Raw genomic sequence first — 17,987 nt, forward strand, 5'->3', positions numbered from 1 at the left:
TAAATGTTTCTCATATTTGCTGAACTTTACCCCAAAGCTCTAATTCTACCATCTCTCTTAAAGGACCACAATACTGGTTAAAAAACTACAAAGTGCAGAGTATTTTTCACACTGACCTTTTAACATAAAATGCATACAAGTCCCTTTCACTCATAGGTTCCCAAGACTGCACGCAGCTTCCACTTCATGCCTCCTGAATTCTCCAGATCGCTCTCCCACCCCCTCCACTTGCTAGCCCCTTCGCCCTCCTCCCTCCTCACCACACACCACTTCCTATCTCTTATCTCCTTACTCCCATCACCCCTTCCCACTCCCCTCTTTCTCCAGACACATACCTATTGGGTTGTGTCCACACCAGCCAGGAGCTTTCCCTCACACAGAAGAGGCAGATGATCTGAAAGTCTATAGGCGGAGCAGCAGCAGCAGTAGACTGTTCGCTGTGCCTTCTGTAAATAGAGCAAGGTAGAGGGTGGAGTCTGGGGGAAGGGAGGAGACCTGAGGGAAGCTAATTAGAGAGACTCGCCCATTAGGGAGGCCAGGCTTGTTGAAGGAGGCGGGCCTTGGACTGTTGCAGCCTAGCTAACTCAAAGTCAGCTTACTGTTAAGGTCTGGTTCCCAATACTGCAGCCTGATTCCTCTCAGGATGCTTTTTTATTGTTATAATTATGTTGAACCTAATACCATGACATTTGTGTTGATGAGTTGATCTCTGCCCTGCAAGAACACAGAACCACAAATGTCTAGAGCAAGTGTTATGCTGACCAGTCCCTGCTGGGCTGTATTGCTGGCAGCTGATCCCAAAGCAAGGCAGAGGAAGGTCAGGTGTCCCAAAGTTTCGAGGCCCGGTGGATGGGTGTGAGTTAGCACCTGGAAGATGGCAGCTGTAAGCAGTCAAGTTTCTGTTCCTGTTGTTTGTGTATTTATGTGATTTTAGGTCCCTGAAACATAGGCTGGGCCCTATCAGCTCCTTGGGCTCTTATTACAGTCTTCTGCTGCGTACCTCCTGGAATCCAGTCTCTCTCCTGGCTACAAGGCCCTCCCTAGTCTGCCTCTGTCAACCTGTCAGCTTCCTCCACTACCATGTGACCCTCTTTCATTATGCTCCCGCCACACTGTCTTCTTGATGTGTCATACAGCTTAAATAAGCCAAATGAGATCTGCCTCAGGGCCTTTGCACTGACTATTTCTGCTACTGGAACATTCATCTCACTTCCCTCCCTGCTTCTTTACTTAAATATCTGGCTCCTTCTCATTCAGCTCACAGGGTTACAGTCTTTCTAAGGTTTTCCCTGACTCTCCTGTCTATCAGAGTACACAGTTTTGTTCTCTTCGTAGCTGTTAACACTACCTGAAATCATTGAGTGTTTTTATTTACTTGGTCTCCATTACCCTCTCCCCACTAGATTGTAAGTGCCACGAGTTGGCTCTGTATTGCTCATGACATTATCCACACCTCTAGAATCAGTACCTGAAACATAGTAGGTGTTTACTGTGTGTGTAGTGACTAAATGAATGGACACCATTCATTCACTGACTCAGTGTTATTGCATACTTGGTGTGTGCCAGGCACTGAGTACTGAAGACACAACAAGACAGTGAAGGGCTCCCTCAAGGAGGCTTCTCATCTAAAGGGAAGAGGACCATTACATTAATAGTCAATTGAAATTATATTTTAAGGCCAGGCGCGGTGGCTCAAGCCTGTAATCCCAGCACTTTGGGAGGCCGAGATGGGCGGATCACGAGGTCAGGAGATCAAGACCATCCTGGCTAACACGGTGAAAACCCGTCTCTACTAAAAAATACAAAAAACTAGCCAGGCAACGTGGCGGGCGCCTGTAGTCCCAGCTACTCGGGAGGCTGAGGCAGGAGAATGGCGGGAACCCGGGAGGCGGAGCTTGCAGTGAACTGAGATCCGGCCACTGCACTCCAGCCTGGGCGGCAGAGCGAGACTCCGTCTCAAAAAAAAAAAAAAAAAAAAAAAAAAAGAAATTATATTTTAAAAGAGATAAACAAAGAAGAAACCACATGTTTGTTCACAGATTGAAATGAATGCATATACCAGAAGTGCTAGTAGGGGGTGAGCACCCAGTCATAGAGCCTAGAATTCTTAGGAATCTGAGCCATGCTTATAAATTGATGAAGGGATTTTATTCCTGTAAACATGATGGGATCCCATGAAGCAAAGTCCCCATTTGTAGCGCTCAGACTCACTTTCTGCAGAGGAGTGTAATCAAGACTGCCCTGTAGCACCAGCATATTTATGAAGCCTAGTGTGTTTTACTGGAGAATAACCTTTGAATCGACATTTCAACGTTCAAGGAATACAAATTCTAGGGATGTCCTAGGGCTCTCAGTGTTTTTGGAGCTTGTAAAAGAGATCTGCCATGAGGCTAGGCATGTAATAGGCCAATGGGGCTTCTTTTAATGTTTCAGAGGAGGATTGAGACCAGGTCATTTCTCTCGGGGAGAATTCACTTCAATAATCTTGTTGGAATCCTCCCGTTTCCTCCAGGACCCCAAATCTCTACTTGACTTTTTTATTACCTGCCTGGCCCCTGAAGGTGTTTGATTTTGTGGGCCCTGCTTCTAGACATTATTTTTGGCATCCTGAGAGTTTTAGGATTCTGAAATACCTGGAAATTTTTTGCTAAAAACATTATTATTCAGGTCCTGTATCTCCTGGAAAAATTCAGATGTCAAAATGCTGGTAACTAGGGTACCAACCCAGAAAACTTTAATACACAGAGGTCTAAGATTCTAGTATTATAACTCTCAAATCCTAAAGATTCATAAAATAAAACTTTTGGGGAACATTCTTCTGAATTTCCTCAACAGGAGCAATTTATTCATTTATTTATTTTAAGACAGGGTCTCACTCTGTCACCTAGGCTGGAGTACAGTGGTGCGATCTCAGCTCATTGCAACCAACAGGGCAAATTTTACCCTTTGCTGGTTGTTTAGTTATTGTTGCTGCCTAACAAACCACTCCAAAACTTACGGGCATAAAATAATCATTTTATTGTGCTCAAAGGTTCTGGGGGTTAGGAATTCTGATAGGGTAGAGAGGGTATAGCTTGAGTCTGCACTGTGACGTCTGGGTCCTCAACTGGGAAGAAGGCAGGGGTGACTCAGTGGCTGAAGGTGAGAATCAGATGGAGACATCCTCACTCAGATGTCTGGTAATTTATGTGGACTACTGGCTAGGCACACCTTCACATGGTGTCTCAGTGGGGGAGATGCACAGGCTAGTTTAGGCTTCCTTGTAGCATGGCATCTGGGTTCCAAGAACAAGAATTTCAAGACAGCAAGGCAGAGGTGCATGGCATTTTTACCATCTGGCTCAAGGTCTCATGGTAAGAAGAGAATGTGAGATGGAATTATTTAATGCATTTTTGGAAAATACAATTTGCCAGAGTAATAGATTTGACTTTCAAAAATAGCTAAAAGTCATTAGGAGTTAAGCCTTGATGAATAACGTGAGTGAAGCTGTTTCGATTAAAAATTGAGGAGTATGGCCATTAAATAATAAGAACACTTTCTTCTGTGGATCACATTCGGTCCAGAATGTATTTTTGAAAGAGCACTTTTAGAACTTTTCAAACAACCTGCATCATTTTACCAATCACCATGGTTGATTTGATTGGGCAATGTATAACGTATATTATCTTCCAGGGAAGTATTTGAAGTATTTGAAGTACGAATTGCCATGTAGACAGGTACCTTCTTGAATTTTTATTGAAGATGAACAAATATCTTTTACAGTCTATACCCCAGATTGCTTTTCACATTTGTGAAACAGCCTTGAAACCCAGGCAACACAGTCCTGTTACATTAATGAGCTTTTATCAAATGGCCCCAGATGTCCTCCATCCCAAGTTAATCAGATTAACTTGTATCTTATCATCTTATGACACGTTTAGTACACACAGCCATCTTCACAAGCTACACTTTTCTTTTGGGATAAACTCTGAGATACTAGCAACAATCAGTGGATCTAAAATGCTTTGTAATGGTGTTTCCTAAAACTGTGTTCTGAGAAGCACTAGTTCCTGGAGATGGGACATTTTCCTCCCAGAAATTAATAATTATCAATTCATATGAGTATTAAAGGATCTCCACAAAAGAAACTTGTTTGACATTGTCAACCTAGTGACAGAAAACTCCTTTTACAAGGAGATCCTATTAATATCTCTTGGAACTAGTATACTGTGGAAAATACTGCCCTGTGGTCTTGTCCTTAAAACATATTTGGAAATAGCAATGACAACAACAACAAAATACCATTGGTTTGCCATTTTGTCCCCAGCATTCATTTTTAGCTTCTGATTAAACTGGTGCCAGTTAATCTGATTAACTTGGGATGGTGGACACCTGGGGCCATTTGATAAAAGCTCATTAATATAACACGACTGTGTTGCCTGGGTTTCAAGGCCGCTTTCACAAATGTGAAAAGCAATCTGGGGTATACACTGTAAAAGAACCGGAGAGTTGAAGGAAACCTTAGAGATTATCTACTTTAACTCCTTTATCTTAAAGATGGAAACTGAGGCTTAATCTCTGTTGGACGACTTCCCCAAGAAACACTGGTCAATGCCAAATCAGAACTGGAAGCCACATGTACTTTCCTAAGGTAGCTTTTCCAAATATTAAAAAGCGCATTTGTATGTCTTAGAATAAGTCTGGATTCTGTGTCCCTCAGAAACAAGAATTTGGAATCAGGCCTTATGAGACAGTTTTCCATTTATTAGCTGTGTATTTTTAGGTAACTTACTAACCCACACACCTCCTCCAAGCCTCTGTTTTCTCATATATAAAATGAGAATGATATTGTACCCTAGCTGCCTTATGGCATAGTTGTGAGGGTCAAATGAGGTAATGTTTTTGAAAGCACTTTGGAGGAACTTTGTGTGGAGCATTATGCAAACATAGGCAATTGATTGCTCTCTGCTAATATGCAGCCCTCTCAGCCCATAGAATCGTGACTCTGGGCTCCTTAGTAATTTGATTGGCTTGAGATGTTGATGGACTCCCCAGTGTAATTAGTCATTTAAACCAGCCACTGTCTTTCTTTACCTCTCCTTTTCACCTGTTTTTTTTTTTTTTTCAAGACGGAGTCTCACTCTGTCTCCCAGGCTGGAGTGCAGTGGCCCGATCTCAGCTTACTACAACCTCCACCTCCCAGGTTCAAGCAATTCTCCTGCCTCAGCCTCCTGAGTAGCTGGGACTACAGGCGTCCACCACCACCCCCAGCTAATTTTTGTATTTTTAGTAGAGACAGGGTTTCACCATATTGGCCAGGCTGGTCTCGAACTCCTGACCTTGCGATCCACCTGCCTCGGCCTCCCAAAGTGCTGGGATTACAGGCGTGAGCCACCGCACCCAGCCCACCTGTTTTATCAAAATGAATCATTGAGGACAAAACCTCAAAGCACATTTCCAAAGATTTTTAGAGATAAAACCTAAGATATGGCCAGGCGTGGTGGCTCATGCACTCACGCCTGTAATCCCAGCACTTTGGGAGGCCGAGGTGGGTGGATCACGAGGTCAGGAGATTGAGACCATCCTGGCTAACACAGTGAAACCGTGTCTCTACTGGAAAAAAAAAAATTAGCTGGGCGTGATGGCAGGCACGTGTAGTCCCAGCTACTCGGGAGGCTGAGGCAGGAGAATAGCCTGAACCAGGAGGCGGAGCTTGCAGTGAGCCGAGATCGCGCCACTGCACTCCAGCCTGGCCAACAGAGTGAGACTCCATCTCAAAACAAAACAAAACCTAACATACGACAGATGCCCTCTCATTGCACTTAGGAGTTGGAAAATCTAATGTTTGTCTCAAAAAATTCCGGGTATTGGGAAACCTGTTAGGCAGGCTGACCACTATGATTTGTAAGGCTCAGGGCAAGAATACTGAGGCCCACACACCCTATGTCTACATATTTAAAAGTTGTAAATAAGGTTTACCAAGTGTTAAAAAAAAATATGTTCTATTATTTGTGTGTGTCTGATAGAGACTTGCTCTGTCGCCTAGGCTGGAGTGTAGTGGTGTGATCTCTGCTCACTGCAACCTCGGCCTTCCAGGTTAAAGTGATTCTCCTGCCTCAGCCTCCTGAGTACCTGGGATTACAGGTGTGCACAACCACACCTAGCTAATTTTTGTGTGTGTGTGTGTATATATATATATATATTTTTTTTTTTTTTTTTTTTTTTTTTTTTGGTAGAGATGAGGTTTCACTATTTGGCCAGGCTGGTCTCGAACTCCTGACCTCAAGTGATCCACCTGCCTTGGCTTCCCAAATTACTGGGATTACAGGCGTGAGCCACCGCACCTGGGCTGAATAAGCATTTCTAGGCAAAAGTGTTCTTATATTTCATACATTGGGAGTGGTTGCCAACTATCTGGGACTACAGGTGCATGTGGAGCCCAGCTTCTGTGTTTGAATGAAAAATTCTTAGAATCCTACACAAAATGTAGCATCATAGAGAGAGCTGAACCTGGCTCCAAGACCCTGGCGCTGTGCCCATAGCCCACTCCCTTCTTTTTGTTGGATACCATGTAGCACCATGAAGGCCTCTCTCATATATGGGAGGTGAACTCCTACATCCAAACTGCGTAACCACATCCCCTTCAAATAGCCACCCCAGACTACCCTTTAGACCTAAGGATTTGCAGCATTCATTGCCAGAAGGCTGGACCCCAGGAAAAGGCCGGCATAGCCTCTGGAAGCAGGCTCAGGACTGTTTGGACAAGGAATTTCAGAATCCAAACAATGATGTTCCAGTCATGGTCTAGAAATGGGTCCTTAGACTGGAAGTGGCATGTCCCTTATCTCTGCAGTATCCTCGCTTTGCCAATAGAGGCAATGCCAGACGATGGCCAGGACAGGGGCTCCTTTTGCCTGGGTCTAAGAAGGGGACTGCAGTTAGAAGCCTCTTGCAAAAGTCCCAGTCAATGGTGACAGGACTGTGACCAAAGAAGTAAAAGGGGTCAGCGATCGGGAAGGTCACATAGGGACTTCATGGTACTTAGAAACTAACAAGCCATGGGAGAACAAAAAAGGAAGGAGGGAACAGAAGATACCAAACTTTCAATCCTGGGTTGTCGGCGGGGCTGGGGAAAATCCTCTAACAGGAAAATCTTCTAAGGTTTGTGTTAGCATTACAACATTTTTCCTGGCTGAGCAACACTCTTTTCCGAATAGTTTTAAACAGAATTGTTACCCATTCATGTATTTTCACAATAGTGCATATTTTTAAGCATTTTCTTCATGCATGAAATGTAAGTACATTTTTGCTTAGAAATGCTTATTCAGGCCAGGTGTAATGGCTCACACCTGTAATCCCAGCTTTTTAGGAGGCTGAGGTCAGAGGATATCTTGGGGCCAGGAGTTTGAGACCAGCCTGAGCAACATAATGAGACTCCATTTCTAAAATAAATAAATAAAAATAAAAAAGAAGGAAATGTTCATTTACAGCAATATCATAGAGCAACATACTTTAGGAAAGTGTGTGATTTCTATTTAAATATTTTGTCACCTTAAGTCATACGAATGAACTTGATTCTGTAAACTTTATGGCTAAGAATTCAATCAGCTGCAAAATAGGGCTATTGAAACTGCTTCATCACTAATTTTTATTTTTCATTTTATATTATTTTTTGAAACAGAGTGTCACTCTGTCACCCAGGCTGGAGTACAGTGGCATGATCTCAGCTGACTGCAAACTCCACCTCCTGGGTTCAAGCGATTCTCATGCCTCAGCCTCCTGAGCTGCTGGGATTACAGGGGCACACCACCACGTCCAGCTAACTTTTGTATTTTTAGTAGAGACGGGGTTTTGCCACGTTGGCCAGGCTGGTCTCAAACTCCTGATCCCAAGTGATCCGCCTGCCTCAGCCTACCAAAGTGCTGGGATTATAGGCGTGAGCCACTGTGCATGGTCTGTCACTAGTTTTTACAGTCCACTTCTAGAGTGTAATAGGGTGAGATTTGACTAAGCCTGAGCCCTCAAAAGTATAAAATATGACTTTTTCTATTACAGGTTAATCCAACTGGATCATAGGAAAGAAATATGTAGATGGACTATAATTATTGTGGTTGGAACATAGCCATGATAGATAGCCAACAATCCAGTCAGAAAAGGCATGTTTTTTTTTTTGTTTGTTTCATTGCTTTTGTGAGACATCAGTTTGTGCCAGATAACTGTGAGAATGTAATTGAAATCTAGAGTTATTGTTCTAAACTCACTTATAATATGAGAAATAAAAACATGTCTTTCTTTGAAAGTAATCCATTAAATGCTTACTTGAAAGATAAAAATGTTTATTTAGTCTTATGAAAGTTTCCATTAATAAATAATAAATCGTAGAATTCCCAAGATGGTTTTTTCCGTAGTAGAGATCTTTAAACTGTTTCACTCTTTCTCGTAATATTGATAACTATGCCAGGTAAACCACATAGAATTAAGTGCATCTTAGGTTAAAGGCCCTTAGAGCATTCCAGATGCCCCAGGTATCCACAGTGTACCCCAAATCAGAGTTCAAGAGACACTGAAAGGGACTGGAGCAGGATATAACCATGGGTGACAAGATCTTCATCGCCAACTTTATGTGCTTTGCAGTTCACAGAATGCATTTGGTAAACCCAAGGTCTCAAATAGGGGTGGTAAAAGCTAGGGGTAGAGGTGGGGGCAATATGGCTACTAAGAAAATGTATGGCCGGGCACGGTGGCTCACGCCTGTAATTCCAGCACTTTGGGAGGCCAAGAGGGGTGGATCTCTAGAGATCAGGAGTTCAAGACCAGCCTGGCCAACATGGTGAAACCCCATCTCTACTAAAATACAAAACTTAGATGGGCGTGGTGGCGGGTGCCTATAATCCCAGGTAGCTGGGAGGCTGAGGCAGAAGGCGGAGGTTGCAGTGAGCTGGGATCGTGCCACTGCACTCCAGCCCGGGCATGTAGTGAGACTCGGTCTCAAAAAAAAAAAAAAAAAAGAAAATGTATCAGAGTAAATTCTCACTCTTTCTTCAGAGGACATGGAGAAGCAAGGGAGTAGAATTCCTTGCTAAGTCATTCCCCTCAGTCTTTGTTGACATCTTAGGAACACCAGGCAATCACACGCTTCCTTTTTTCTGGTTCTCAATCAGTTGAAAAATAGGCACACAAGTGTAATGGAAATCAAAATGCATGCTTACTCACGGTAAAGCTGGACCAGAGAACACAGCCTGCACTGTGGCCTGGATAGGGCTACTACCAATCGAGTTTGGTCCATCATTTCTACCTATGCATAGAGAGAGTTTTCTTCAGAGCACACTTGACCTGCCTATGCTGGAAAGGGAGTCTCTACTCTCATTCCCTGTTAAACACAGAGAAGTGAGCCGTGGGACATCAGCCTCCAGAAGGTAGGCCCTGAGCCCTCATCCTGCTCTGCTGGATGCAAGGGAACAAAATTAGAGAGAACTGCATGCGGGCAGGTCTCAACTAGGGAGAGAGAGCAGGCAGCTTGACCTTTGCTCCCATCTGCCTGACTGTATCGCCACTCCTCCCCACAGGGCAGAGCTGGAAGCAGTTTTCTTGCTTCTCTGAGAGGACAAAGTGTGGACAAAAGGCACTATTTTAGGGCCCGATGATGTAACACAAGAAGAAAGGGAGAAGTGTTCCCTCGGCTGTCATGTGGCTCAGTGTTATCCTCTCAGAACATTCCAGAATAGGTGGGTTCCGGAAGTTAGATTTCGAAATGAGCTCAAGTTGTAATCAGGGTAGCTCTGGCTAATATCCACTCCCTGCCACTCACCGGTGGATGAGCTGGGGGAGGCAGATGTAATTTGTGGTTTGAGCACTTGCCACTGGAACTCTTGAGATCAGTCCCGGAAAGGAGCCAGGGATTCCCTGGAGAAAGGAAAGTAATTTATATTTATTTTTATTTGAAACTGTCCTTAAGAATAAAAGGTGTCTCCCCCCTGAGGCTGTCAGTCAGGAGGAGAAAAGCCTTGGTGAGGAGTGGGCGTATGTGGCTATGTGTTTGAGGGCAAGGTTGAGTTTTAATAATGTCCTCCTTCTGCTCTTCATTTAAGTAAAACCCTCCCTTATCTTCAAGATGACCTTTGCTTCCACCTAAACTTGCCAAAACAGGCATTCCTTCATTCCTTCAAGTGTGGCTCATAGGTAGATGGTAGAAGAAAAATAAATTAATTAAAATAATTAACAATGAATTGTGAGTCTTAGATCTCTAGCTACCTCAGATGCATTTGTATTTTTTTTTTTTTGAGACGGAGTCTTGCTCTCTTGCCCAGGCTGAAGTGCAGAGGCCCGATCTCAGCTCACTGCAATCTCCACCTCTCGGTTCACACCATTCTCCTGCCTCAGCCTCCCGAGTAGCTGGGACTACAGGCGCCCGCCGCCACACCTGGCTAATTTTTTGTATTTTTAGTAGAGGCGTGGTTTCACCGTGTTAGACAGGATGGTCTCCACCTCCTGACCTTGTGATCCACCCGCCTCGGCCTCCCAAAGTGCTGGGATTACAGGCGTGAGCCACTGCGCCTGGCCAAATGCATTTGTATTTTAAAAGAACACTAAGTCTACAGGAATAAATACCTCATTGGTTTAAATTTCAGGCAGAATTCTGAAGCTATTTGTCTGGGAATCAGAGATAGATAGAATCGTTCCCAGTACCATGGAGACAATACAGCCTTCTATGAAAAGTACAATGAGTAAGGACCAGGCACAGATTCAGCAGAGGTCAAGGAGGATGAAGACACAGAAGTGACCATTGATTGGCATAGAATGAGGTCATTGGTCACTTAAAGGAATTGGGGAGCAGTAGTGCTTACGGAAGATAATGCCGGTAGTATGGTTCAATCCAACTAGTAGTAAGAATGGGGTACTATCTGCCAAGCTCTGGGCTGTACACAACCAAAGCTTAAGTAAAAGAATACACTCACCTGGAAGAATGGGACAGTGCTCGGGAGAAGGAGTAGAATGAAACATTTTAGTAGTCTGAACGTTTGAACTGGGGAGTAGACTTCCCTTTTTCTAAGCAAACCCCTAGCCTTGAACGAAGAAAATGCCAGCCCCTTCCTTTCTGGCTATAGAACTCATGCCATGCTCCACCTAGATGATATGCTCTGGCCAGTTTTTTGATCCATCCACATAGGCATTTGGTTCCTCCCCTCGGCAATCCTTCTGCTCAGCCAAGCTGGTGCCCACGTGGCACCTCATACCTTTCACACATCTCTCCTTGCCTCTGCTCCTGCTATTCTCTCCAGCTTCCAAGACAGGGCCCTTCACACCCCTTCTGAATTCTGCACCTCCTTTGAAGCTGGCCCAAGTACTCAGGTTTTCTGGGCAGGCTTCTCTGAGTACCAGGATCCTTCCCTTCTCTGAACTCCAGGTATTATATTAATAATCATAATGGCAATGATCACAGCAGTAATGATAATGCCTTACATTTGAATAGGTACTAAGAATTTTTCAAAGTGCTGCCACATACTTCATTACACTTACGTGTCACAGGATGATGCAAAGGATGGTAAGAGATTAAGCTTGTTTCTGCCTAAAAACAAAATAAACAATTCAACAATGAGGCTGGGCACTGTGACTCATGCCTGTAATCCCAGTACTTTAGGAGGCTGAGGCAGGAGGATTGCTTAAGCCTAGGAATTCAAGATTACAGTAAGCTATGATTATGCCACTACATTACAGCTTGGGCAACAGAGTGAGACCCTGTCTCAAAAAAAAAAAAAAAAAAAAAAAAAAAAATTCAGCAATGAGGTCCATAAAGAGTAAATACTTTCCTACGTTTTCCAGGGCCATGTACTCCAGGATGCATTGCATCTGCCATTTGGGTCTGATTCAAGGTACAGTTTCTGATTAAATGTTATTTTACACTGATTTCAAAGTACTTCATATTGCTAGTCTTGGCCTTCTAATCAGATATATACTTTTCTTCAGGGCAGGAAAATCTCTTGTCTTTTTTGGTATTTCCCTAGCACTGGGGATTACATTGAGTCCACAAAGGGGGCTTATAAAATGCTTTAATGATGATGTTGATGGTCACAGGGTTATGTTCCTGCACATTGTATGAGCGTGAATATTTGAGTTTGCTGGGAGGCACCAAGGCACCATCATTCCATTTGACCCTATTTCAAGTGTTGGAGATCATGGGGCATCTGGAGATCATGGGACACATGTAGACTGAGGAGTAGCTCTCTACAATGAAGTTCTTTTAGATTAGGAATGCTAGCATTGTCTGCAACATCAGTAGTACATCGTCAGCAGACAATGACATACTACTGATGTAGTCGACAATGCTACCATTCCTAATCTAAAAGAACTTCATCATGGGTATACAGATGGAGAGGAATAAAATGTCTTAAAGTGTCATCTCCATAGCCCCTACAATATTAATTTTAATTTGGAAGTATGTGCCCTGACCTTTTGAGCCATCTGATGTGAAATTCCCTGCCTTCCTCTCTCCTATCAGTCGTGGCATTTTAGCCTGTACCTGGTTCAGTGGGAAAGAGGGAAAGCACTTGATTCTATGGCATGGCAATAATACTCATAAAGAGAATGTGCTGGAAGGTTGGCCATCCTGCTGGTGCCTTTGGCCATCTGAAAGGGAAACTGGGGAGGCATGAGATGGTCCTCTCTCTTCTGGGGCTTTGGGAAGGAAGGCTGGTCTAAGGATCACTCCCCTGGCTCCATGGTTGACCCCTAAAGGAGAGGAGTGGAGCTCTGTACAGGCTCCAAACCCAAATCCTTGAGGGTAAAGCTACTAAAGACAATTGAGGTGACAGGGTAAGGACAATCTGTGGTTCAGCTCAGGGATAGGCTGACTGCATGTCAAAGGAGTGATGGAGCCACTGCTTGATGTATCTACTGGCTTGTGGCTGTGTAGATTTATGTCCCATAATTAGGGTATGCAGTCTCAAAATATGATGACATCATGACAGTTTGCTTATACATTAACATTATAGTTTCAATACTTACAGAAAACCCTACTAACTATTGATTACTGTGTAAAAGATTAATTGGAACCAGTATTCAAACTCAAGTATGTAGGCATGCCAGCAAGATTATTGAGTCAAAAAATATCAATGTATGCCTCTCAGTTTCTGAATCACTCTTGTGGATTACTTTTAATAAACATGTAACACCTACTTCATTTCTGAATAATGACATCAAATGTTCCAGAGAACTTGACCTTTTCCAGAGGGAAATCAATCAAACTCTGACAATGTAACAAACATCCTGAGACAAATGTAAGAACAAGGGGAGTAAATAGAATATTTATTATGATAAGAATTATTTCCTTTTCCAGAATTCCTATCTTTGAGTTGATCACACTGGGAAGTCCTAGAATTGGCTGTGAGATGAAAACAAAGGAAGTAGTTTAAAAATTCTGAGTAAGAAAATATTTATTTCATACATATTAAAGTATAAAATTTTATTACAGAGCCAACACTAGCAGCAAGAAAGAATTTTAAAACAGTGTGAGATAACATTCAATGATAAAGCATAAATCAGAGAGACCAAGATGGCAGATATAATGCATGGGCTGGTATCTAGTTGTTTAACTCATGACTCAAAGTAAAACAAGCAAGTACTTATGTAGTGCTGATTATATGCAGGCACTATCCTAAGTGAGTTAAATATGCTAACTGGCTTAACTCTTATAATAACCTGATGAGATAGCTCTTATGATACTCATTTTATAGATGAGGAAACTGTGGCACAGATCAGTTAAGTAATTTTCCCAAGGTCACACACCCAGTAAGTGATAATGCTGGGGATGTGACCCCAGGGAGTCTAATTCCAAAGCCTGAGATCTTAACCACATAGCATCTCGTATGTCTAGTACTAGTGGTAGTAATAATAACTCTTTTGTTATTATCTCCTATTTCAATACCTGAAGTAAACCTTCAGGTATTAAATGAAATGCATACATACATGTAACTGACCATTGTTGTATAACAAGCCATATCCAGAATACCCCATCTTCACATATGCAGACTCTAATGGGCACTGTGCAAGTGTCCTGATCATTATCTAGCTCACTTACGTGGAGCCAGAAATTGTTTGCAGGCCCACAGCCCATTCCCTATATACAGGTTGCCATAACTTGTGCCATGGAGGTACAAACCACCAGGCCAGGCTTGGACACCTGCTCCAAAGGCAGCCATCTGAAGACTGGGCAGTGACCTGTGGCCGGTCTGACCTAAGCCCTTTGACCAACATGGTGGTGATGGGACCCGTCACACTCTCTCTTGGAGACTTTTCACATGAGGCCATAGAGCAGATGCTGAGTGAGCGAACTGGTGTTGAATTGGAGAGAGACCCAGAGAAAGCACTGGAGAGAAGTCATGAGGCATTAGAAGCCATGAACAAGTGGGGGCAGTTTTTTGTATTTTTTAGTAGAGACGGGGTTTCACCATGTTAGCCAGCATGGTCTCGATCTCCTGACCTCGTGATCTGCCCATCTTGGCCTCCCAAAGTGCTGGGATTACAGGCTTGAGCCACCGCGCCTGGCCAATATAAGGTTTTTAAAGAAGTGATTAACTTAAAATGAGGTCCTTGGGGTGGGACTGTAATTCAATGTGACTGGTGTCTTTATAGAGGAATAGTCACCAATGAGGTGTGCCCATGGGGATGACCCTGGGAAGAGGCAGCAAGAGGGCCACCATCTGTAGACCCAGGAGAGCAGCCTCAGAAGAACCCAACACTATCAGCTCCTTCATTTTGCACTGCTAGCCTCCAGAACTGTGAGAAAATACATTTCTATTGTGTAAGCCGCCCAGTCTGTGGTACTTTGTTATGGCAACCCAAGCAGACTAATACAGCCTCCATAGGGCAGTTTGTTAGGGTTTGCCCTTAGGGTAACTGCAGCTTTCCTGTATACCTACTATTCCTCATTTGGATTCAGCTCATATTTTCATCCCTGCCCCTAGGAAATTCCCCTTACTTCCTACAAGCTCACGGATGCAAATAAAAGTATGTTTCCATGCAGGTCTAGTTGTTCTGTTGGGGTATGTATTCAGAGTATCTGGTCTGCCACACTGCCTGAAGTGCCTTAGAGTCCACTGCTTCCTTAAGTGCTGATTTCACTCTTCTTTCTTCTGTGATATCTTCCTGAGAAATCTTCTCCCACGGGAGTACTTCCCTCCTTAAACTCTTAGCACTTCCTTAATGCATTATTTATTGTCACTTAGGCTACCTTAGAATTAGTCACCGGCTGGGCGCTGTGGCTCACACCTGTAATCCCAGCACTTTGGGAGGTCGAGGTGGGCAGATCACCTGAGGTCAGAAGTTCTAGACCAGCCTGGCCAACATGGTGAAACACCGTCTCTACAAAAATTAAAAATTAGCCCTGATGACGGGTGCCTGTAATCCCAGCTACTGGGGAAGCTGAGGCGGGAGAAGTGCTTGAACCCTGGAGAGGGAGGTTGCAGTGAATTGAGATCACGCCATTGCACTGAGGCCTGGGAGACAGAGCAAGACTCTGTCTCAAAAAAAAAAAAAAAAAAAAAAAAATTAGTTACCAACTATTTCCTTGAAAACAGAGGTCAGTTCTTACACCTGTTCCCTCATGCAGCTCATAGGACAATCCTAGACACAGTGTGTGCTGATTTCATGTTTCTGGAATGAGGGAATATAAAATAAAAAACCAGGAGTCAGAAACCTGTTCCTTGTTAGTATGACATTAAAAAGACTGCATGAACCATAGAGGTGATTGTGGATGTTAAGTGGTCCAAACTTTTTTTTTTTTTTTTTTTTTGAGACGGAGTCTCGCTGGTCGCCCAGGCTAGAGTGCAGTGGCGTGATCTCGGCTCACTGCGAGCTCCGCCTCCCGGGGTCGCGCCATTCTCCTGCCTCAGCCTCCCGAGTAGCTGGGACTACAGGCGCCCGCTGCCACGCCCGGCTAGTTTTTTGTATTTTTGGTAGAGACAGGGTTTCACCAAGTTAGTCAGGATGGTCTGGATCTCCTGACCTCGTGATCCACCCGCCTCGGCCTCCCAAAGTGCTAGGATTACAGGCGTGAGCCACCGCGCCCAGTCCCAAACATGTTTTAACAACAAAGAGATCACATCTCAGGCCGGATTCACAGGGAGCCTTTGGGTAGTTAATGAGAGACCTTTCATTATTGGTCAGAAACACCCCTGAAGGGAAATGAAAATTGAAGGCATCAGGTCAGTAATCCTCATTTATTTAGCAAGTTCTGATCTGCCTGAGAAACAGCAAAAATAATGGAAACTAAATTTATCTTGCACTGCCTCAAACCGGAAAGGAAAACACAGTCACCTGTTGGGACTCATTTGCATTCTATTTGGTAATGGTTTCCAGATTCCTCTTCCAATTAAAAAGCAGGGCAGAAGAACCAAGATTGTTTAGTTAAGTCTGTTTGGTAATAGTTATTAGACCATAACTACATAAAGTCACTTACAGTAAGGGATCAGAGTCTGTAAATGAATTCTGATTTTAAAAATTAGTGAGATTTCAGGGTTCTGCAATTAATTGGGTCGTTTCATTTTGCTGAAGAAATAAAAAGGAATGAAGTGCAAAACAAATATTTAATGGTCATATAGCCACATGGTCATAACAATTTTATTTTATTTTATTTTATTTATTTTTTATTATTATTATTATTTTTTGAGACGGAGTCTCGCTCTGTCGCCCAGGCTGGAGTGCAGTGGCCGGATCTCAGCTCACTGCAAGCTCCGCCTCCCGGGTTCGGGCCATTCTCCTGTCTCAGCCTCCTGAGTAGCTGGGACTACAGGCGCCCGCCACCTCGCCCGGCTAGTTTTTTGTATTTTTTAGTAGAGACGGGGTTTCACCGTGTTAGCCAGGATGGTCTCGATCTCCTGACCTAGTGATCCGCCTGTCTCGGCCTCCCAAAGTGCTGGGATTACAGGCTTGAGCCACCGCGCCCGGCCAACAATTTTATTATATTACAGTTTCTTTCTTTTTTCTTTTTGAGATGGAGTCTCACTCTGTTGCCAAATTGGAGTGCAGTGGTGCGATCTCAGACCACTGCAACCTCCGCCTCCCGGGTTCAAGCAATTCTTGGGGTTTCATTTTTAAAAAACTAACACATGAATCCCAGTCAGGAAGAAGAGGGACGATGAGTAGTTAGGAAGCTGAAGGGGTAGAAAGAGGAGAATAGAGATTTAAAATGCAGAGACCACAGCAGAGAGGTGTCGGCTTCCAAGGCTACTTTTTTGAGGTGACTCAGAAATCTGGAAGTGGCCCTCCTCCCTCCCAGCCCCAAAGGGCTTCTTGAGGGGTTCCAACAAGCATTTGGAGTCTGGACAGCTATAAACTGTATCCCCTGTCCCTGCCTTGCAACTAGGTGTATTCTATATCCATGATATAAGAGAAGCCTATTCTTTATTGACTGAGAGACTGCTAGGAGGTCAGGATTATTCTTAGACCAGTTTGAACCCCAAAAACTTAGACTGAATTTGATTTAGATTCTTGAACAGGCTCCAGTTTCTGAAAGGATTGCATAGTCTTGTAATCAGAATGCTGGTGGCTTCTGTAGACGTATCATCCTGTTGCCTTTCTTTTTTAACCAAACTCACTACCTGCTTAAGTTTAGCCTTCTTTTCTCTTTATGGAAGGGACAGTTATCTCCAAATGGGTCTAAACTCAAGTTACTTTCTAGCCCGGCACTTGCTCAGCTGGTAGCTTGTGGGGATATATTTACTTAAGTGTCTGCATCCTCTTCTGTTAATCAGTTCTGCATATCAACATCCCTCCACTCCTTCTTTTGGTGAGAGAAAAATCCACCCTCCCCAAATCTACAAAGGCTCTGCATAGCACACATGCTTCCACTTTTGTCCTCTCCTCACAGACGGCATGATCCATTTCCTGTTGACTTGGTTTGTCTCATGCATGCGCCATTAGATCTTATGACTAACGCATGCCGCCTTCTGAAGAGAACCTAAATAACCTACCTGTAATTCTAGTTCTTTTGTAATAGACCCAAATCTGGTTTC

The 17,987-nt window shown here is 43.6% G+C and overlaps 2 protein-coding genes across 9 annotated transcripts in view; both read right to left on the reverse strand.

Moving 5' to 3' along the window:
• Positions 1-445, reverse strand: part of ATOSA (atos homolog A) — a 133,314-nt gene extending 132,869 nt beyond the window's left edge. Inside the window, exon 1 of one of the 3 annotated variants that reach the window (XM_050797926.1) lies at positions 336-445. The gene's annotated coding sequence lies outside the window, so the exon portion shown is untranslated. The remainder of the gene's footprint in view (positions 1-335) is intronic. The other 2 variants (XM_050797924.1, XM_050797928.1) reach the window with 2 other exon arrangements.
• The window catches only part of ARPP19 (cAMP regulated phosphoprotein 19), a 974,666-nt gene that overhangs the window by 167,785 nt on the left and 788,894 nt on the right, over positions 1-17,987 (reverse strand). The gene's annotated exons all lie outside the window — the stretch shown is intronic.

This window comes from Macaca thibetana, chromosome 7, assembly GCF_024542745.1.
Source record: "Macaca thibetana thibetana isolate TM-01 chromosome 7, ASM2454274v1, whole genome shotgun sequence".
NCBI classification, from domain to species: domain Eukaryota; kingdom Metazoa; phylum Chordata; class Mammalia; order Primates; family Cercopithecidae; genus Macaca; species Macaca thibetana.